This window comes from Lytechinus pictus, chromosome 16 (genome assembly GCF_037042905.1).
Source record: "Lytechinus pictus isolate F3 Inbred chromosome 16, Lp3.0, whole genome shotgun sequence".
Classification (NCBI taxonomy): Eukaryota; Metazoa; Echinodermata; class Echinoidea; order Temnopleuroida; family Toxopneustidae; genus Lytechinus; species Lytechinus pictus.
Window position 1 is genome coordinate 25,565,309 of NC_087260.1, and position 22,437 is coordinate 25,587,745.

Consider the following 22,437-nt stretch of genomic DNA (forward strand, 5'->3'; position numbering starts at 1 on the left):
ATAAAATTGTATCCTTTCCAACTTCTGTGGTTGGAGGCATCTTTGTTTGACTAATCAAATTAAACTTAAAAAAAAATTGTAAAATATTTTTGCACCCCCTGAAAGTAGAGAATGATGCATGCCCCTATTTCCCCTAGAAATACTACAGGGTAAAGTATGGGAAGCTGAAACAGAGGACTTTGACCTGCAAATGACTCCATGTTCATTGAACTTCTGCCCCCCTCATTTCATAAAACTTGTTATTAAAACAAATTTGCAATAACAGTTTAAAGCTACTGAAATCCTTCATTTTGATTGGCTGATAGTGAACTTATAGAAATTATGAATTCGTTAATAACTGGTCATCATCACAAACGTATCACACAATACTGAAATGTCATTTTAACATTCAAATCTTACAGTTTACTGATTTTCATTACTTGATTCCATTCAGAACGCTGCAAAAAATGATTGAAAAGAAAGCAGAAACTGGCTCAGAAAGGATACAATCCTTTGCTTTGTATGATTATTTGGGGTATGTTTTTTATTTTAATTCTTGCTTGAAAAGGCAGAAACTGGCTCAAATATGTTAAAAACATTTGCTTTTATATTTCTTTTGTATAAGTTTTTGTTTTGCTTTGAAAGGAAAGAATACACTGGCTCAGAAATGATACACAAATTTGCTTTGTTAAGGACAAATTCAAACATATCAAATATATTTCCCTTCCTCTCTAATTAGCGAAAGGGAAATGAAGAGATAAGCAGGACCCCTAGCTAATTATAATGTTAGTCAAATACTTCCTGTTTTCAAAGAGCTCCTGTACTAAAGACGGGAGAACAAGTAATTTGGAAGTTTCCTACCTTCAAACCCTAAGTCTAGAACAAGGCAATATCCATATGCATTTGAATATATCATTGATTGGATTTGTTCTATGCTTTTCTGATTTTATCAAATCTTATTATGTATACTGTCTTGAAAAGATGCCTGTGGGTTTGTTTTTTAACACCTGCACCTGACTTTATTCCTGTTAGTGGGTGCGTCGTGGTCTAGTGGTTCTAACTCTCGCCTTTGAAACAGAGGGTCGCGGGTTCGAATAGTAGCCATGGCATGTTTTCCTTCAGCAAGAAATTTATCCACACTGTGCTGCACTCGACCCAGGTGAGGTAAATGGGTACCCGGCAGGATTCATTCCTTGCATACATTGAGAACTGATGATGGTAGCTTGAGCAAAAGCAGGGGTAATAATAGCAGCGCTTTGTATCCTCTGGCAAAAAGCGCTTTATAAATCCAGCTATTATTATCATTATTATCATTTATCATTTTTTTGTTCCTATATGTAGGCATATATGCATTTTATTTCATTTTTACATTTTATTTTGACTGCATGTTTATTCAATGTGTTATATGCTGAATTTGGAGTTGAACTTGAATATCTCTTGACTATGCATGGAAACAATGGTTGGAAATTATGTTAATGCATTGATAAGACTCAATTGCATAATGAGGAAGAGTCCATTGATGAAATCACATGTAATAATAAATATACAATTATCAAAATTGATTTGAGAACACCATTTATCTAAACAACCCCATTGTTTATTCAAATCAATTAAAACAATACATTTTTTTACACAGTGGAGTAAAGCCATTACTTCAACCCATGGAATATGCACCCATCTCATCAATTTTCACTGCCAAAAATTATCTATGTAATGACTCTGTAATATTTCTATGTTGGAAATGAATTGATAAAAATTTGGCATCGCTGAATCTGGCATATCTGCCAGTTATTCCATTCAAACGTGTCTACAAATAAAATTAATATATCTGCAAGTTATTCCATTCAAACGTGTCTCCAAAAAAAAAATCATACACATGTATCTGCAAGTTATTCCATTCAAATGTGTCTAAAAAAAAAAAAATTCCTATAAAAACTGGTGACGTATTTTCCTGCACATGTAGGTCTAATCGATCATGTAAACCCTATCCACTTACGATGGATAATCCTAAAAGAAATCCGACTGACAACCCAAAGTCTACGCAAATGTCATGTCCAGGCATATAATCTCATGTAATAAGCTAGCTCTATAGAGGGATTTCAGAAAATGAAATATCATTGGTAGAGGTGAAATTGATTAGCAAAGAGCGTGAGTGATGATGGTGTGCATAGATTTGTGAAAACTACAATGCAATATGATAGAAGGCTATGGTCCACAATCATCATGATAAATTTAGAGTCAAGATTGAAATCATAGCAAATTTTAGTTTCAGGGAATAAAAAATTGATTTCAAATTATTTAGAAATTAAGCAGACTGATTAATAGGGGTGGGGGGAATGCAATGCACTTTAATGTCTGGATGTTGAAAAACGACTGTACTATCTTCATATTGCCCAAAAGAAATATGTTACAACGATAATTAATATTGAACTAAAAATTGGGAAAATTTGGTGTGTTTTTTTAAGTATAATTGTTAAAAAGAGAGAGAGACAAGTTTTGCAGTGAACTGAGTGTAAGATTCGGTTGAGGTTATAAAGTACAGAGGGGGGGGGGGGGGTGGCAAAGGAAGAGAAGATCAAGAGGAATACTGATAACAGGAAGAGCTTTTGGAGAATTTTCACCTCAGATTCTGACTTCTTGAGATTACCATGACAACCAAGGTGAGCAAAAATGCTCTTTCATCGGTAAACTCTGTACTTATCATCAAACTAATAGGAATAGTGTCTACATGAGGAACATTATACCTACATCAGGGAATAATTTTCCTGGTATCGCATCGCAATTTGCTCCACATTTTTGAAAGACTGCTATGCATAAAGTCTTTGGTATAGCATATTTTTACATAGGACTGTACATGAATAGTTGAGAGCTTTTCTCTTATGACCAATAATGCTATTCAAATTTGTAAAGCAAAATTATTCACTGCTACATGTAGACATACATGCTGCAGACATATCAAAGTGATTTTAAAGAAGTTTGGGTATTGTCAGATACCAGTAGTAGAAAATTGATCAAATTTTCACCAGAAACTCATAATGTAAAATTGTACATTTGCCTTTTAGCTTACAACTGCCGTGGGATAACCACTTGATATTACAAGAGATTAGGATGTCCATAATAAAACCTGCATCAATTTATTCCACAATCTAATTCTGCCTCCTCATGAATTCAGTTATCGATTGCTTAATTTCTTTTATTCAAGTCAGTGCATTTGATGTAATTAAATCCAATTGGACGGACCAGTTGAGGTATTTAATGTCTGCCTTGAAAAAACACTGGAGGCTACATAAAAAAACGAAGGCTTATAGTTATTTGCTTTTATGTATGGTTGGCTTGCAGCAAATTGTTCTAAACTGGTGCATGATTTGATATACCAAAAATAAAGTTATCACACATCTTCAAGGAATATATGTTTAGAATAAAAACATTAATAATATACTGTGATATGATGTAATATGGTGATGACTATGAAGATGATGATTATAATAAATGCATATTATTAAGCCCTTGTATCTATGCTTGAGGTACTGATATTCATTTTTACCCAGGCTGTAGCCATTTACATGTATAATCTACATGAAGGTGCACAAGCATATCTATGAGTGAATATTGTATTTTCATATTTTTAAAGTCATATTAATAGGTCCTAATATACAACACATAGCTAGTGTTCTGATATGGAGTGTCTAGAGTCAGTTTCTGAGCTTATTTTGGTGACTCACATCCTACTATTTTCCTGTCCAGACGAAAACATTCTCACCCCTCCCTAACCTTAAACTTCCATTCAATATACCTTTCATTGATGTATAGCAAAAAGAATTTGTGATGAAATGGTTTAGACAGATAGACATACAGTTAGACAGTCAGATAGATGGCTATTTAGTTACAATAGAAAATTGGACAAAAAGATAGATACTAAGGCCTACTACATGTAAATATACAGACAGGTAGACAAAGTACGTCATCATCATCATCATCATCATCACAATTGTTGTTGTCGTCGTCATCATCACCATCGTCATCATCATCATCATCATCATTGTTGTTGTCGTCGTCATCACCATCGTTATCACCATCATCATCATCGTTAAAATCATCACCATAATTATCACCACCACCATCATCATTATCCTCACCACCACCATCACCACCGCCAGTTACCATCACCATCATTATCCTTTATTTTTACCACCATCATCAACATCATTATCATCATCACCAGCATCATCATCATCATCATCATCATCTTCATCATCATAATCATCACCATCATAATTAACACCACCATCACTATCACCACCATCATCATCACTACCATCATCATCATCCTCCTTATTATTATCACCACCACCACCTTCACCATCAATACCATAATCACTATCATCGTGTTTATCATTACATCATCACCACCATCACCACCATCATCATCATCATCATCATCATCATCATCCTCATTATTATCACCACCACCACCTTCACCATCAATACCATAATCACTATCATTATCATCGTGTTTATCATTACATCATCATATCATCATCATCATCATCATCATCATCATCATCATCTCATCATCATCACCATAATCTATTCATCATTATTGTTCATTATTGGGTGTAGTCAAATTGTACATGTAGCCCCCTCTATGTAATACAAAAAAAGGTCAATCTACAACATAAATAAAGAAAAAAAAACTTTACAAGCCCTACATGTATATCCAGGGATCACGTAGTAACAATAAATCAGCTGTGAAAAGCGTTTAATTAATGATAAAGTTTCGGCAACACCTAAAGTGAGATGGATAAATATTTGGGTGTATCCTTTCCCTGACACATTTTTTAACTTGCGAGGGAAATAAGCGAAGTCTATTAAACAGCCCCCTAAATTACCCCATTTCTGATTAAAAATTTATTGGCGATTTGTAAACAGAGCCATTTGAGCCGACATAATTTACAGCCTAAATCATTCCCATGAGAACTTGGTGAAGAAACAAAAGACATAGATTCAGAGCAGGATGACGAGGCTTGCATACTAGCTATTTTTGTGTGGCTCACACCTAGAATAAATAATTTGATTTTTATACACAACAATATATTTTGCATCATATTTATCATTTGCATTAATATAGCTCAAACTATTTCTGTAATGCCACACTATAGCACAACAAATATAATTTTCAATCAAATGCATTTATGAATAATTGTTCTTTAAAAAAAAAAAAAAAATTCAAAGATTATATCATAATCTCCTAAAATTATATATATTCAATATGCATACACCCATCAAACATTTTTTTGGTACTCATCTTTCACACCTAAAACTAATTAATGTTTTTTCAGATCGGGGAGGTGTGAACGCACACATTGAAATTATTCCCAGGGATCTCCAATGTCTTATCAATGTGAACATGGATCCCTTATTAAATGTTTGCTTTTAATTGCAAGTCTCTATAGAGGAACGATATTACGCAGCAGACTGTGTGAGTGAATGGGTGTGGAATCGTGGAGGGGCATTAAGGGGCGCGCAGGCCTTGGAAATCAATTTGTGAAGCCTTGCAGAAAATCGGCCAGTGGTAGAGGAGAATCAGGCAGTCCCATCCTGGTTAATGACATTATTATAGAGTGCAATTTAATTACAGATCCTCATTATGGTGTGTTTAGAGTGAACACTCCTATGCAGTCATGTGACTGCGAGGATGGGTTGTAGTTTGCTGGTTCAAACCTTTGTCGTTTAGAGAACATTACAAAGAGTCTCGTTTTGAGACTACAAGTACACTTCAGAGGCAGTCTCTTGCTCATATCTTGTCCTTTTATAACCTCTGAACTCTCAACTGTCCATGACATGAGCAATGACAGGCAAAGCTAGACTAGGCTCAAGACTTCATTAAATTATATTCAAATGTCCAAATTGGGTCTGCATGTGCAGACTAATGAGAGAGGTGTGGGGTGGGGCAGGCAGAGAGTGTTGAGAGATGTGCTAATGGTCAACAGATGATGCAACTCAGCATAGGATAGAGCTCCAAAAGATATGGAAAAACATCTATACATGTAAAGTTTGACTGCACAGAAAACATTGTACAACACAATAATGTTCATTAATACGCACACCGCAAGGTGCTATTAATGGAATCTTATATTATTATCTTTTTTTTTGTCACAAGAGTAATGACTTTCATCCCTAAGGCTAAAATATGAAGATGTGATATTTCTTTGTTGCATTGGCACCAATGGCTATACATACACATGTACTGTATGTGAGGGTCTCTGATTCACACATTTCATAAACTCAAGATGTCATTGACTCCTAAATTTTGAGGAGTCCTCGCCCTTCTGATTAATGGTCATCTATTATGGTAGTGGTCAAACTGACCACATTGGCCTATCATTCAATGCTGAATCAGGTCCCTAAAAAACAAAACAATCAATGAGTTTAAACTACAAAATGCAAACATTTGCTTTTGTTTTTAGCATTAGTCACAGATATAAAATGACTTCATTGTCAAAAGCTGTAATTAAATTATCCTGACATTTGGATTGCGGTGACTGACAATATGCTCCTGACTGTTCAGACCAACACAAGGAATACAAAAGTGAAAGCGAAGACCTCGTCCCATTTATAAATAAAAGTCTATTCTGTGAAGAATATTATGAAACACTTAAAGCTAAATGAACGTAGTTGCAGTAAAACACTGAATTCGTGAGAAAGTCTGTAAAACCAAGGAAAAGTATTGATATATCATCGTGGATCTAGATCTGGTACAGTTACATGTAAACTGAACTTTGTGAAATCATAATACCTAGCTAAAAACGATCACACTGAAGATCGCCAACACAGATAGGCACACGTGGGACAGTGTATTATTATTGCTGGAATAAAGACCCGACGGAAGTGACCGAATCCGCGCTTATTTTGCTTATTTCTCAGCAATTACACAATTTCTTCCAGAATCCTTTGGCACATATTTTTTATTCATACAAACGGACACTTTGGTGATCTTTATATTAAATTCTGTAAAAAGTCATTTTGAGATCGTTCCCACAACTGGAATTTATCTTTAAAGCAAGCTTTCATTACAAAATACCACAAACTCAAAGGTGAATATCTATATCTATCTAGCAGATAAATTTTGACTGGTATCATATTTCTATTTGCTCTGTGCTTTCTCTTTATAAGTGCTACACAAATTGTTTTTATGCATGTCCAGGTTTTCGAATAGGACTGTAAACAATGTTTACTTTTTCACCCTATGACTAAAACTGCTTATCAATGAGAACTAGAAATGTTCCCTACTTTTGGCTGTCCTGTCATAGTTTAAAGATTGAAATAACCACTATATTTGCATATTCATAATCTTGAAAACAATAGAAAGTGAAAGGTAATTAGAGATCCACTTTTCATTAAATTAATGATGGTATCTCTTTCCCACAGATACACATAGGCCTATAAATCCATAACTTGAGAAAAAGTCATATGGATACCCTAGCCAATGATGTAGCTCAACAGTTTTTAATCTGTGAATCAGTTTCAGTGCCACCAGAATAAGGCTAATCTCCAATTGACATCTAAAACAACTTTTGTGCTCAGATTTGGCCCAATTTAAACGCTTTGTGTCCAGATGAGATGCCTACATAGTTCAGTGAATTGTGTTCTCATAGCAGATATAAACAACCCAGTATTTGTATGCGTTTCAAGACTTTTAAAAATTTGATGTACATGAATATTATGAGCTCTATGTGCATCACCAACAGATGAGTTTGTTTTATTATACAATGAAATACCAAATAAAAAGGTCAATAAACTTTTAAAGTTTACATAATCATAATTTTTATAAAAAATGTGGCTACAAGTAATTAGAGAACACCAGTTTCCTCTCTACAACGTTCCTTTTTCATACCAAATACAACACAATACCATACTCGATATTCATGATATTTAGGGTGGTATCTTCTATAAAAAGTCTGAATCACCAGACTAGAATTGCTGCAGATTACAGGTGCATCTCAATGTCAATGTACAGCCTAGTGTGGGTGTACACACAAAAATGGATACATCCACACAACACCTATTGTTCTCCTATTCTTTTGTGTAACCTAAAAGATTTAAAGAAAGATTCACCTCAAGAGCTTTGTATTCTGATCAAAGTGCCACAAATAACACTTCAATAAGCACTGACTTTGTAGAATTCTGTCCACTGTATTAGATCTGTACATAGGCTATGTGTTTACAAAAAGCATATTTTACACCGTGCTGAATTTTACCCATTCCAAATACATTATTCCTAAACTTGTGTCATTCTCTAATGATACGAAAGTCATGTCTACTGTGAAATTATTACGAAGAGGCTCGGCGAGTTGGTCTGAAATGCTCAGAAGAGAACTGAAAATCAAAAGAAAGAGCCCCAGAACATTCCTATTCACTGCAATAGTAAAGCTTATCCAATGTAACAGATTTTGGCAGGCCACAGTAGGTTGTCAAAAGTAAATAGCCCCCCCCAAAATTAGATATGATCTTTTGTCCGCTGTTCAATATCTTTTTTGTCTTCATGAAATTGCGACAAGAGGTTAACCACCTGTATTATAAGTATTTAGACAGAAATTTTGGGCTACTAGCCATGTAAAGGATGAATAATCTCGAGGTGGCCAGCTCCAGAACCAGCTTTGAAAGCTGTCAAATATGTACCAGGAATCTTAGATTTCTGTCTGCAAACCAGCATTCAAGTAAAAAATCTTATAATTTCAGTAATTATACTACTCACCTGCAACTTGTTTGAGAACAGGTTTCTCAGGTTCTAGCCAAACCTATAGAATGAGAAAAAAATATGAAAATGAAAATCCATAATTTATTGTTCGAAATAGGCATGAAATGAAATACTCAGAAAATTTGCTTTGCCCAATTGATCGTGGGCCCGGCAGCCGCTGTGCAGCGCCAGATCGACGAGGCTCTATCCCTTTAATTGTTGAACACCTAACAGGGTAGCAGCAACTCCAATCTTTTAACGTCTTTTGGTCTGATGCAGCCGGGGTTTGAACCCCCGACCTCCCGGTTGTGAGACAGACGCTCTACCAACTGAGCCAACACACCTCATGAAAATGAGGAAACCAACAAAAAATTATGGTTGTATTGTTATAAAGCAATCACATATAATATTTCCAATTATCTGCTTGCCATTGAAGCGATGATTGGGTATGAATCACTTTTTAAAGTGATTTTAACCGAACTGCATTGTCTCCTACCGGATCGTTGATAACAATATGATAACAATATGATTCTGCAATGTATCTTGAGTGGTGAATATAGGAACATATCTTGGGGGTGGGGGGTCTTGGAGATGTGGCCCTTTCCTCATCTCCCGTTCTCATTCACGCTTTCTAAATCTAGTTTACTGGAAACCGGTTCAGGAAACCAGTTATGAAGATCGCTTTGCTTGCGTTCCCTTTTGATCACACGAAAGTGGTTTTCAAAATCACTTCACATAAAGCGATCTTGTTGCTATGGGAATGCTCTCAGTGGGGTGACACGTTTCGAGCGAAATTCGAAACCGCAGCTTGGGCATTCTACACACAGTGTGTGGAGTAGCGCGCTCAAAATGTGCAAAGATCTCTTCCTGAAGAATGGTTGTGTCCTCACTTACACTAAAACCAGTTTAACGAAGCAAAGCGATCTTGAAAACTACATCGCGAGGTAGTTTTATGAACCGGTTTGGAAGATCGCTTCCAACATTGCTTCGACTGTTCTCTTTAGACGTTAAACTAGTTTCCAGTAAACTAGTTTTAGGAAGGTAGTGAGAACGGTGTCATAGTCTTGTCCTTCTAATCCTCTCTTCTCCCTTCCTTATCCTTACCTTCCAATCCTGACTTCTACCCTAATCCACAAAGTTGTACTGACCAAGCTAAGCGAGGGAGTCAGTAGTTTCAACTTATACCCCTTTCACAAACCCATCCTCCAATTATCCGCCTAAGAGTAATGCAGATAATTCAATAAAAATTGCATTCACAAACTCCGAAAATAATCCGCACTATTTTTTTATGAGCGCCCGTACTGAAAAAGGCGGATAATTGTCATGGCAATTGCACACGCCCCCTCCGATGGGGTTGTGTATGAAAAGGGTGACCTTTTGTGACCGCACCATGGCAATTATCCGCATTTCTTTGGAAATGCGTTCACAAAGCCAAATCTGGTCCCGATGCTGCTATTATGCGGATAATTGCAGCATCGAAATGATGCGGATAACTCTGGTCCCGCTCCGATTTTACAACCAAATTATGCGGATATTATCCGCATAATTGGGTTTGTGAAAGGGGTATTAATCATCTCTCCATAAATGCCCCTACCTGAATTCTACATATTTGTATGTTATCAAATACACTTATCCCCCCGAAAATAAATAAATCATTAACGATATTTGCTAATTAGAATATGAACAAATTCAAAAGAAAATCAAGCTCAGCTCAATGTAGTTTTCAAATCCTCACACCCCTCCCCATTCCTCAATCTAGCTTTGCCCCGTCAAGTATAAAATGAGATGTAAAGAGAGATCATTGTAAAGCAATTCCACATTGTTCGTATATCAACTATTATCCAAACTAATCATGGATTCAAAGCTCACAATATGCCGATCTAATAATACCCCTTTCATTAATTTGTGAGTGCTGAGTACACATGTACGCAAACATTTTTCACGAAATTAATAATGACGGATCTTACCTCCCAATTCCAATTTCCAATGCAATTAGTTTCAGAAATAGAGCACCTAATTACAATTTCTGGAGTAAGTAATATTTCTGAATATAGAAACAAGGACAATTGTAGATACCAGAGAAACCTTCATCCCTCAAGGTTAAAGAAAATTATTATGTTGATCTCTTATCGATCGCATGGCCATATTTGATTATAACCCCAACAATATGATTAATAACAATGTTGTGACCTCAGCAAAGAAATAGTGGGGAAAGTTTTGCAATCCAGTGTGTTCATGCTGTATAATCTGATCAAAGTTAAACTATGATCATTTAAAAGAAGTGAACATAACATGCTTAATCATGGCACATGACAGAAATCTAGAAGTATCAGGGCCAAACTAGTGTTCAGAAACATAATAATGTCCTGATAGATTTAATCATTTCATAATGATTCAGGTAAAAAAAATAAATTTTAGTGCTACTTTTTAAGATGAAATACATAACTTACCAGATGATCTCCCTTTGTGTAATATTCCAAACCAAAGTAATCCATCTCATAAAGGTTGAGACATCGACAACATTCAAGAAAAACATCTACACCTGTTGCATTTTGCTGAAATGAGAGAGAGAGAAAAATTGTTATTACAATCATGGTGTAATCATACAGGAAAAAATGAATGTCATATTAAAGTGATAAATAATTTCTAACACTAACCAAAACATACTTATCAAGAATAGTATTCTAACTATTCTTTATCCTGAATTATTAAATAATTATGTATCCTGAACATGTGTGTCATACATACAAACCAAAACATATTGTATATTAAGAATATTGTATTGTTATCCAATTTCAAACTTACATGTAGGCTTTAAGTATTATATAGTATATAGGCTATACAGTAATTCAATATTATAAGAAATTATACAAATATCTTTGAAGAAGGAAAATTTAGGATTCATATTCATCAATTACTAAATCATGATGACAAAAACAATACCAGAATGGTAATGAGCTTTAAAACAAGAGTTTGGGGATCAGTGCCACGCCCCTTCTCAGTTCTACCAAATCCCCATTCCTAGTCATTTTGGGTCAAGAGGCAAAACGGACCAGATTCAGGGATGAGAACACACCTAGCCATGACAACATTGACCTGGAAATGACCTTAGCACCAATATACCCTGGGGTGTGTGGTTAATAAAAATGAGGATAAACAATATGTTTCCTTAAAAGCCACTGCAATCTTCTCCACCATTATTTATCACCCAGCTTCAATATATTGACATGATAGGGGCTGTATCATATTGTCTGACTTTTCATTGTCATGTTTATAATTGGAATGAAACCGAAATATTGGAATAAAATGAGTCCATGCAAGGGCAAATCTCTAGGCATTCTTGTCAATAGAACCAGTATCAGACCTAATTTCAATCTACTTTCTTCAAATGGTTTCCCTTAAATCGGTTAAGGAAACCGGGTTAGGAAATCAGTTTACAAGATCTCTTCCTGCAGCATTCTCATCATGATCTTCTGAACTAAAATATAAGGAGCACTTCATCAACATTGATTTTTTTTTCCAACAAGTTGTCTGATCTGACAACTTTCCATGAGTTTGATTGGCTGAGAAGCACTGTTACTATGGTAACTGTCAGATAAAACAAACTTCGTCAGATAAAACGTCTGACATGTCCTTTCATGAAATGTTTGAAAAGTGATTTTGCTCTAAGTGGGGTCATTATATCTTTATTTTTTTTAATTATTGTCTTTTTGTTGTAATACTGCTTCAAGTTCACATCAGGTATACATCTGAAGACTAGGCACTCTTGGCCCTCGTAACTGGGGCAGAATGGGGTGATTAGGGTGTAGGACTGGAAGCCTATTGGAAAAGAAAGAAGGGATCGAGCAGCCAATTTGGAAACGATCTAGAACTTGATGATGGTATCTGGCATGAAGTGAGCAGGACTTGCACTCTTCATAAGCACAGATTAGGTTACAACAGACTGACAGGTATCGGGATGTAGCACCGTATTGCTCGCTCGGCTGAAAGTCATACATGTATGAATGGATATGATAAGTTATAAAGCTTATTGACAAGTTATAAGCTTATTTGTCTACACATTTTTTTAATTGATAAGAGGCACTGGCAAAAGAATGAATGCTGCTTTCTATTGGGATTTTATTCATAAGGACATGTTATCAATTCCTACATGTAGGCCTATATTCCAAATAAAAACATCTCACAGCTTCATGTGATAAGATAACATAAATAATAGCAGTGACAGAACATGCATTGTGGGCCTTGTGGTCAAATAAATACTTTATTTAAATTTAATACATATAGCTCAAATATAATTGAAAGAGTGAATGTTGCTAGGAATCTTGTTTCACATACATGTAGCATGATAACTGCCTTTTTTTTTTTTGGGGGGGGGTTGCAGAGTCATCAATTTACACAACAAATTACTGGTTTATAGGACCTTTGGTATAAAAAAAGGCTGATTTTAAACCAAATGCGAAACAACATTATATGGAGGATTTTTAAGTAACCTTCAAATTTATGAAGAATCTTTCATATTTTGAAATTACTTAAAGTGATAATTCTTTAATCTCAAAATTACACACACAAAATTCTCTCAATATTATCTTCTTACACGAGAGGTAATATTTGATTTGGGGTTGGAAAATAAGAAAATACTGAGTACTACTTACTACTTTGCTTTCATTTTATAAACTTTTCATTTTATTTGCTTTCATTTTATAGACTTTTCATTCAGAGAAAAGCACTTTGCAATGCATTACTTTATGACATGGTTAAAATAAATGGTTAAGAATGGAATAGTTTTGATACTTAGTGGCCTTCAAAATACCTCAATTAAATTCCTACAAATGAACTTTCAATAAACTGCTATTTTTGCCTTCTTCCAGTCTTGCAGTCCGCTGACTTTGAATAGCATTAATGGTCTGCTTCCTAATCACTTTAGGGCGTTGGACGACTAGACATTTTCTATTCATAGAACAAACTACCGTTTCAACCCCCGTGCACAGGAAAATGACATGTGACACACGTGGAAACTAATACATGGGACCATTATAAGCAGAACTACTCAATTGACTGCATCAGACAAGCATGGCAGATCAGTCATCACACATGGATAGAGTTCACAATCATTAAAATATTTCCTTTTTTTGCAGCACGCACAATTCACACACTAAAAAGAAGAAGGATGATGGTATAATACAGCAGCTAGCAAAATTTTGACAAAACAAGAATTTTAATGACTTCCTTAAAAATTGACCAAACAAACATGAACCAAGTCCTCATATCTGATAAAAACAGGTTTGCAATTTTCACCATATAGTGCTCTTATCACACCTATCTTGATTGTAAGATCAGATTGTATGATTAGTGATTGAAAGTAATTACAGAGAGTGGCTATGTTGGGTCAATGACTTCTTTGCTGCTCTCTCTTATCAATTTCATGAACTTTTGTTATTTTAATTTATTAAGTGCTGTATTATATGTTATTCCATTCAGAAATCTTTTTATTTTACATGTATTACGCTATTGAGACTTGTTAAGAAATAGATTGGAAGCTGAATTTTTCATGAATATAGATTGACTATTCCAGAATGTTACAACATATATGATCACCTTCTAACAAAGTTACACTCAGCAGTATAAATGTAGCATATTGGTATGTTGTACATGTATTTTGACTTCAAAGAAACAAGGATGAATCATTATCACCTAATTATGACACATGTGTATTATGTAATACATGTAGGCCTTATAGCTGTACATTTACATATATATATATTGCCAGAGCAGATACAAGTAACATACATGTACATGTATCAAGAAATTTCCCTTTTTGAACATTTTTCTTTCATTCTTGGCACTTTGACACTCATCCAAACTTTCTCATTCTTTCTTTTTCTTGTGAACTTTAGAATAGAATATGGCGCCATATAAATGCCTTTTATTATCATTATTATTATTATTATTATCATTATTCTGTGATAACTGGGTATTGAAGCGAGTTGAATTAATACATTCTCACCTTCTTTAATATTTATAAGTAAAAAATAACCAAGATACTTTTTACTTTTAAATAAACAGAATAAATAATATAAGTACATCTGTGCTACATGTATAAATACACATACTGTATATATGTGCCTGCACTTTTGGAGCATTCAATATAGGCGTATATGTATTTGTATAGGCCTATATGTAATTTCTGGGATTTTCTGCCATAAAATCATGGATAAAGTAAAAAAAATCAACAAAAAAAGCTACCTAAAACATTTAAAGGTCAAGTCCACCCCAGAAAATTGTTGATTTAAAAAAATAGAGAAAAAATTAACTAGCATAACGCTGAAAATTTCATTAAAATTTGATGTAAAATAAGAAAGTTATGACATTTCAAAGTTTTTGTTATTTTTCACAAAACAGTGATATGCACAACTAAGTGACATGCAAATGAGACAGACGATGATGTCCCTCACTCACTATTTCTTTTGCTTTTATTGTTTGAATTATACAATATCTCATTTTTTACAGATTTGACAATAAGGACCATCTTGACTGAATTATATAGTATTAAACAATGCTAATGTATGTTCAGGGAGGAATTATCTGTTGCTTCACTTGACAATAAGGAGAAAATCTTGAATTAACACATAAAATCTCTTAATGGAATAAAAAGCTAACTAGGGCCTTTAATTTCAAGCATGAAGGTGGAGCATCATAGTCAAAGGCAGTCTGAAAGTTGACAGGTTTTACAGCTGCTGGCTCACATTCTGTCAACCAATTAATAAATACAGGAAACCTACAGCCATTCCCTCCTATATTCACTATCGATGGATGCCGGATTATAAGAAATCAACGCTACGCACAGCGCAGGGCATAATACGCATCGTAGGTGAATACATCTCGGATGAATAAACTGGATGCTTATTGGGAAATTCAGGATTGCGTAACCCCAGTGTATGACTACATGATGGGCAAGCCATTTCTTCACATGATCCTATTTATTCACATATCAAGCAGTCAATTGTTTGATATCAAGATTGCCAACACAAAAAGATTTTATATTAAGAGAGACACACACAAGATAAGGGGGGTGTTTCACAAAGATTAAAGTATGACTTAGAGTCGCACTTAAATGCCGAGTTGCATGTGGTATAAATGACATCACCATAATACTGCGTATAGATCAATAAGATTGCGCGTTGCATATGTCAGCATTTACATTAAGTGTGAATACAAGTCATACTTACCTGTAAATCTTTGGGAAACATCCCCAGGTCTAAGAATTCATTCGAGAAAAGAAAGATGACCCCCAATTTTATTTTTCTTGATTTCAAGAAGTAGGATTGAATGATGTAACAGCTTGCCATACTGTACGTACACGTACATGTATGTAGACAGAAACACCATTCTCATTACGCTTTCTGAAACTAGTTTACTGGAAACCCGTTCAGGAAACCAGTTTGGGAGAACGCTTTGCTAGCGTTCCCATTTGATCACATGAAAGTGGTTTTCAAAATCACTTCACGTAAAGCGATCTTGTTGCTATGGGAACACTCTAAGTGGGGCGACACGCTTCGCGCAAAATTCGAAACCGCAACGTAGGCATCCTACACATAGTGTGTGGAGTAGCGCACTCAAAATGTGCGAAGATCGCATACCGAACAACGGCTGTGTCCTCACGGTAAAACCAGTTTAACGAGGCAAAGCGATCTTGGAAATTACATCACGAGGTGGTTTTATGAACCAGTTCGGAAGATTGCTTCGACCGATCTCATTACACGTTAAACTAGTTTTAGGAAGGTAGTGAGAACAGTGTCATACTCTGGAAAAAAAAATCCAGTTGTGACAGGCCTTTAATTAGGGTCCAGGCAAGTTGTCATCAGTCGCAGCATCGCAGGTGAATATTCTTTGTAATTAAGAGATAACACTGAATCATGTTAATGAATAAGAGAGGGAATTCAAGTCAATGATGATCCCTGGTGGTGTGACCCAACTGTGGACAAAAAAACCCTCAAGGTTTTCTTCTCTTCTCAACAGACACTGGGGGAACATTTCAAAGACTTTTAATGAAACTAGAAAGCTCCTGTATTTCTACTTAAAATTACTGATAGTTAAATAGTGATGCGCATGAAGCAGTGCTGATGCTAGGTTAATTGTTACTCATGGGATAGATAATGAGACATGAAGTCTGGCTGAGATTTCGGCTGAGATTTCAGCAGTGATTCTGACAGGAATGCACTTTGTAAAGTCTCTCTCCTCATTCACAGTCAGTAGAATAAAAATAATTTGCAAGTAGATTTTTTTTTTAAATACAGAGCAGTCTTTTCACAATGACTCCCCCTCCCAAATATTATATATATCATAATATTTAGCTTTTAAAATAATAACAAATGACAAAGTATATTAGCCTTCTTGAAATTGTGAATGCAGGACGGAGTTGCAATACAGATGAGGGATGGGTGTTGGATAACAAACCTATTTGGCCTAGATGAGCTCAAAGTCCAAGTGAAATACAAAAACAGCATTTTTTCAGCCTCTGAATTTTATTCTAGGGGGAATAAAATGGAACTCTTGCCAATATACCTGTACATGATACATGTCTTTGACACATTATACATCCAATGTAGAACTATACATTGATAACACACTAAGTGCTTCAACCGCAAGGAAAAAAGGCTCTGTATGATAAATATGGATGGGACAGTAATATTGGATTACACTGATATTCTTCCCACAGGGCTGATTCTGTAGCCTAGGAGGAGCACCAAGTCCGCATCTCCCATCCCATTGCCCCATCCATCGATTCTTTCCCTGGAGAAGTGTGCGAACAACACACATGCATTTTCACACACTCGAGCATGTAGACGAATCTCCCATGCACGGTTCATGTAATTAATCGTAATAAAACCCCCCTCTCCTCTGCCCAATCAATTGTAAAATGAATGTATGAAGCAGTGAGAAATAAAAAGGAATCCCTTCTGTCTGTAGAATTTGGGTGTGTTTGTACAGTTCATTTCGCAGAGGAAGAGGGAGTCTCTCGCAACGCTCATCCAATTGCAATTCATGGGGGGAGGGTAAAGTGCTTAGCTTTCCAGGGGCCCGTTGCAGAAAGAGTTGCAATCAATTGCAACTCTAAAAATCGTAACTTGATTTTCAACCAATAAACAATGTGCATTTCGGACTTGCGATTGATTTTTTGACCTGCGTTTAAACGCAACTCTTTCTGCAACGGACCCCTGGCCTGATACTTTGCAAAGAAAAATAAAGCATCACTAGAAAGGCCAAGATGTATGGCTAGATATAAGTAACAATGATAAAGTCATCATGCGTAATTGCGCATACATATCAAATCTAGTAAATGCACATGAAGACCTACCGTATACTGTAAATACATATCAGGAAAGATGTGTGTATCTTGTGTGTCTTTCCTTGAAGTTCATCATCTTTTAGCTATGACTGGAATCTATGGATAAGATTTTAAAGCATGTCGCCTCACACGGTGATATCCTTGGAAATAGACAAGACTCATCGGAATCTATCAAGCTGTGCTGAACCATATCAAACACGAAAGCCAACATCAGACCTCATTCACACTTGACATATCCTTGAGTCATCGGAATCCATCAAGATGTAATGAACTATGTTGTGTATCAAACATGAAAGACATACATGTAATCAGGCCCTTTTCACACCGACACTCAAAACATGAAAGACACCATTCGGCCTCATTCATATTGGCAAATCCTTGAGTTCTTGAAATTTATCTGTGTTGAACCATATCACACATGGAAGTCATCATGAGGCCCCATTCACACTGATACATCTTTTGAAATACATGTAGAATCAGTTCAAACTGCATTGATTGAACCATAGACCCACATTTAACACCTCAGATGTGGTAGATAAAGGTCTTCGGTTGAATAATATTATACCTTACAAAGTTTTTACCTTGCCTTATTCATATTAAAACATCCTTCAAGATACTATAGACGTGTGTATCAAGCAGAAGTGAATCATCATGGGGCCCCATTCACACTGAAATATCATCAAAATTTGGCAAACATTTGGCATGGATACGCAGAAGGAATAGACTCAATCTGGGTTGAACCTAAACCTCAAAGCCATCACAAGGCCTCATTCACACTGAAATATTAAACTGAAAAATAGGAATTACTTATAGCTGCAATTACATGTACAGTGTATGAGAACACTGTCTAATGGCACTATTCACACCAAAAACATCCTTGGAAATGGTATCAGAATTGCATCAAGCTGTGTTCCTATCTGAGGTCCTACTTGATAGCTTTGAAATGAGAGCTACGTGTAGCACAAGGCCCTATTCATACTAAGACACCGTTCTCACTACCTTCCTATAACTAGTTTAGTGGAAACTAGTTTAGTGGAAACTACATGTAGTTTAACGTTTAATGAGAACGGTCGAATTGATCTTGGAAGCGATCTTCCAAACCGTTTCATAAAACCACCTCGCGATGTAGTTTTCAAGATCACTTTGCCTCCTTAAACTAGTTTTAGCGTAAGTGAGGACACAACCGTTCTTCGCACATTTTGAGCGCGCTACTCCACACGGCAGGTGTAGAATGCCTACGCTGCGGTTTCGAATTTTCTTGTGAAACGTGTCACCCCACTGACAGCGTTTCCCTAGCAACAAGATCGCTTTACGTGAAGTGATTTTGAAAACCACTTTTAGGTGATCAAATGGGAACGCTAGCAAAGCGATCTTCCAAACTGGTTTCCTGAACCGGTTTCCAGTAGTTTTTTTCAAAACCTCACGCACCTTCACGCAAAATTTGAAACCGCAGCGTAGGCATTCCCCACACGCCATGGTGCGAAGATCGCTTGCCAAAGAACGGTTGTGTCCTCACTTACGCTAAAACCAGTTTAACGAGGCAAAGCGATCTTGAAAACTACATCGCGAGGTAGTTTTCTTAACCAGTTTGGAAGATTGCTTCCAAGACCGCTTTGACCATTCTCATTACACGTTAAACTAGTTTCCAGTAAACTAGTTTTAGGACGGTAGTGAGAATGGTGTCATAGAAATCCTAGATACTGATAGGTTGTTACCAGGGTAATACCATTCCATTGAAAAAATACCAAGATATTAACTTTAATGCAACAAGGCCATGAAATATTGAAAATACATGAAAATGTGCTGTTAACGACTCAGGAGACATTATGCAGGAAATTTAAACAAAAATATTGAACATTTCCAGTGAGTCAGTTGTGAGTCTCCAACAGAACGGTGTATGCTCAAATATTACAGGTTTCAATGTCACAGCCACACTTAGGAAAACAACTTTGGTACATACTGACTGAAAATAATCAATAAATGAGAAAAGCTATGTGAGGACGGAAGGCTGCATGGCGAACTAGTCAAATATGAGAGGTATTTCAATTATTCCAGCTGTCGTTTCAGTTGATAGCAAGGGTATTTGCATTTCTTGAAATGTATATTCGTACAATTTGTATACGTGTATATAAAGTCGAGCACTATTATTAAAAAAAAAGAAATTTACTTGTGCTGCATAGGAGTACAAATTCAAATAATTGGACAGATAAGGTATCGTTTTTTATCGTAAAGATTAAGCTTAATTGCACATAACGAAAATGTGAAACAATCTGCATCAACATTCACAATGAGAGCCATTAGTGACATCTGCTTTCACCAAAGTTCATATGGTGTTCAGATCAAATATACAGTTTTCAATCGAACCTTATTTATGATTTAAATTATTAAAGCATCATGAACTAGAATTCATGATTACGTTCAATGTCAAGATTTCCATTACAACCATACCTATTCATCTATCACAATTTCTTACGGATAGTCTGAACAAATACTTTTTAGTGAATAAAGTTTACTCAAACCCAGCAGGGAACCTCTCGTCCAAATATCAGTCATTCTGCTAGAAATAATAACCATTTCCGACTTTACCATTCAAAATGCACAACACTTTTATGAATTCTAATTTGCAAGGGACTAGGAAGACGAGTACAATACATAGTGTTAGTCAAGAATTTTGCGGTCTGTGATAATAAAAATTGAAAAGTCCTTTTTTCTCTCTCTCTCTTTCATTTCCTTTCTTCAAAGGCATTTTCAGATGCCATTGTTGAAAGAGCAAACAGCAATACTGAAGTGCATAAATACATGTAATACTTAGATTTTTGTAGAAGAGTGCAGAGCTTTTGTAATGATATGCTATGTACTTCCAAAAGCTTGGACCAGTTATATGTAGCTTCATCAATGTTTGTGTTGTATCTACATGTATACCGGTGTGGAAGGACAAGACTTCTAACAATCAAAGTATTTCATGTACTAAAATTTGTTTGAATTTTGGAATATTTGGGTACTCAAGTCTTCATAATAAGGCCGACCATCTCCAGCCCATTTTAACAACTCTTCATTCTTCATTACATGTATGCAGATACTGAACATTCACTTTGATCGCGCACCCAAAAATATTTGTTTTAAATGTATATTTTTTCTATCAATCGATTGGATATTTTTTTCTCTTTAAATCCACTCATCTTTGGAACAGGCTGAAAATGTCGGGAGATATTTGTATGTTGACCTATATCTAATAAAGATACATGCTAAACATGCAATGTCAATACTAGATAGAAGATACCCACAAAAAGTCATATTTATATCAAATTTGAATTTAAAAGTTTATAAAGCATGGATATGAACAGTATAGTATAGTGAATTGTTTTTCCACCTGCTCCAATGCCATGCTATCTATTTTCATAAAATTCATGGTCCACTGACATTGATTGCTAATAAACACCTATTTGGTGGATCCATTAGAAACAGATTGCCTGACCTAGCGGATGCTTGCATCTGATTTCAGGATTCACAGAGAGTGAGGGGTCAATGTCACAGACGGACACTCATAAAGATAATTGGAGAATGAAGAGGTTAGGTACATGTAAGATGCTACAGCCTTAATACAGGTCATTACAGAAAGTTGAGGATGCTGCTGAAGAATGGAAAAGAGAAGATACTTGGGAATGATAAAGCAGAAGAAAAAAGTTCAAGAATAGCATCAGAAGTGAAAGAAGATGACAGGCACAAAAAAAAGTTTGTTTGCCACAAGCCAATCAACCAACCTGTCATTTTTTTTAATTCAAATTTGACCACCCTCCCACCAATTAAAAAAAAATGTGCTGACCAACTCTAAGTTTCATACTTTCTTTTACCTTTCAATAATTTTGTTTAAAAAAATAAACAAAAGCTGGGAATAGCACTGCTGATCAATCCTAACATTTTCCTCTGTAATACAGCAATCACCCTTTTTCGGGGTTAACAATGGAAAGGAGACAGAGTAATAGAAACAGATAATTATTAGGAAGGTTGAAGCGGGGATGCACCTTGAGCACTCCACATTCTGCATAGATGTATTAACATCAAATTTTTTTTTTTTTTCAGTCATAGTAAAGCATTAAATTCCAATCTTTTCGACAATTAACCAAATTAAAAGAAAAATCATTTTGAAATGAACCTAGAAAATGATATGAAAATAATTAAAAAATTTTAAGTGACATGTACATGTTCAAAAATAGATAGGGTCTAGTATAAAATCAAATAATTCCCCCCAAAAAATGAAACAGATAGAGAAATATTCTAAATGCAGGGATATAATAATACATGTCACTTCCAACATGTATCAAACCAAGGAGGTTCCTTGATCAAACTAATCATATAAAATGACTTGACCGACCAG

General features: G+C 35.5%; 1 long non-coding RNA gene across 1 annotated transcript; it reads right to left on the bottom strand.

The window, feature by feature from the left end:
* Positions 1–5,432: 5,432 nt before the first annotated feature.
* On the bottom strand, positions 5,433–11,272 carry LOC135156970 (uncharacterized). The gene is made up of 3 exons (XR_010296034.1): positions 11,167–11,272; positions 8,735–8,777; positions 5,433–6,383 (listed from the first exon to the last, which is right to left on the bottom strand). It is a non-coding gene; the product is annotated as an uncharacterized LOC135156970 (long non-coding RNA).
* Positions 11,273–22,437: the final 11,165 nt, after the last annotated feature.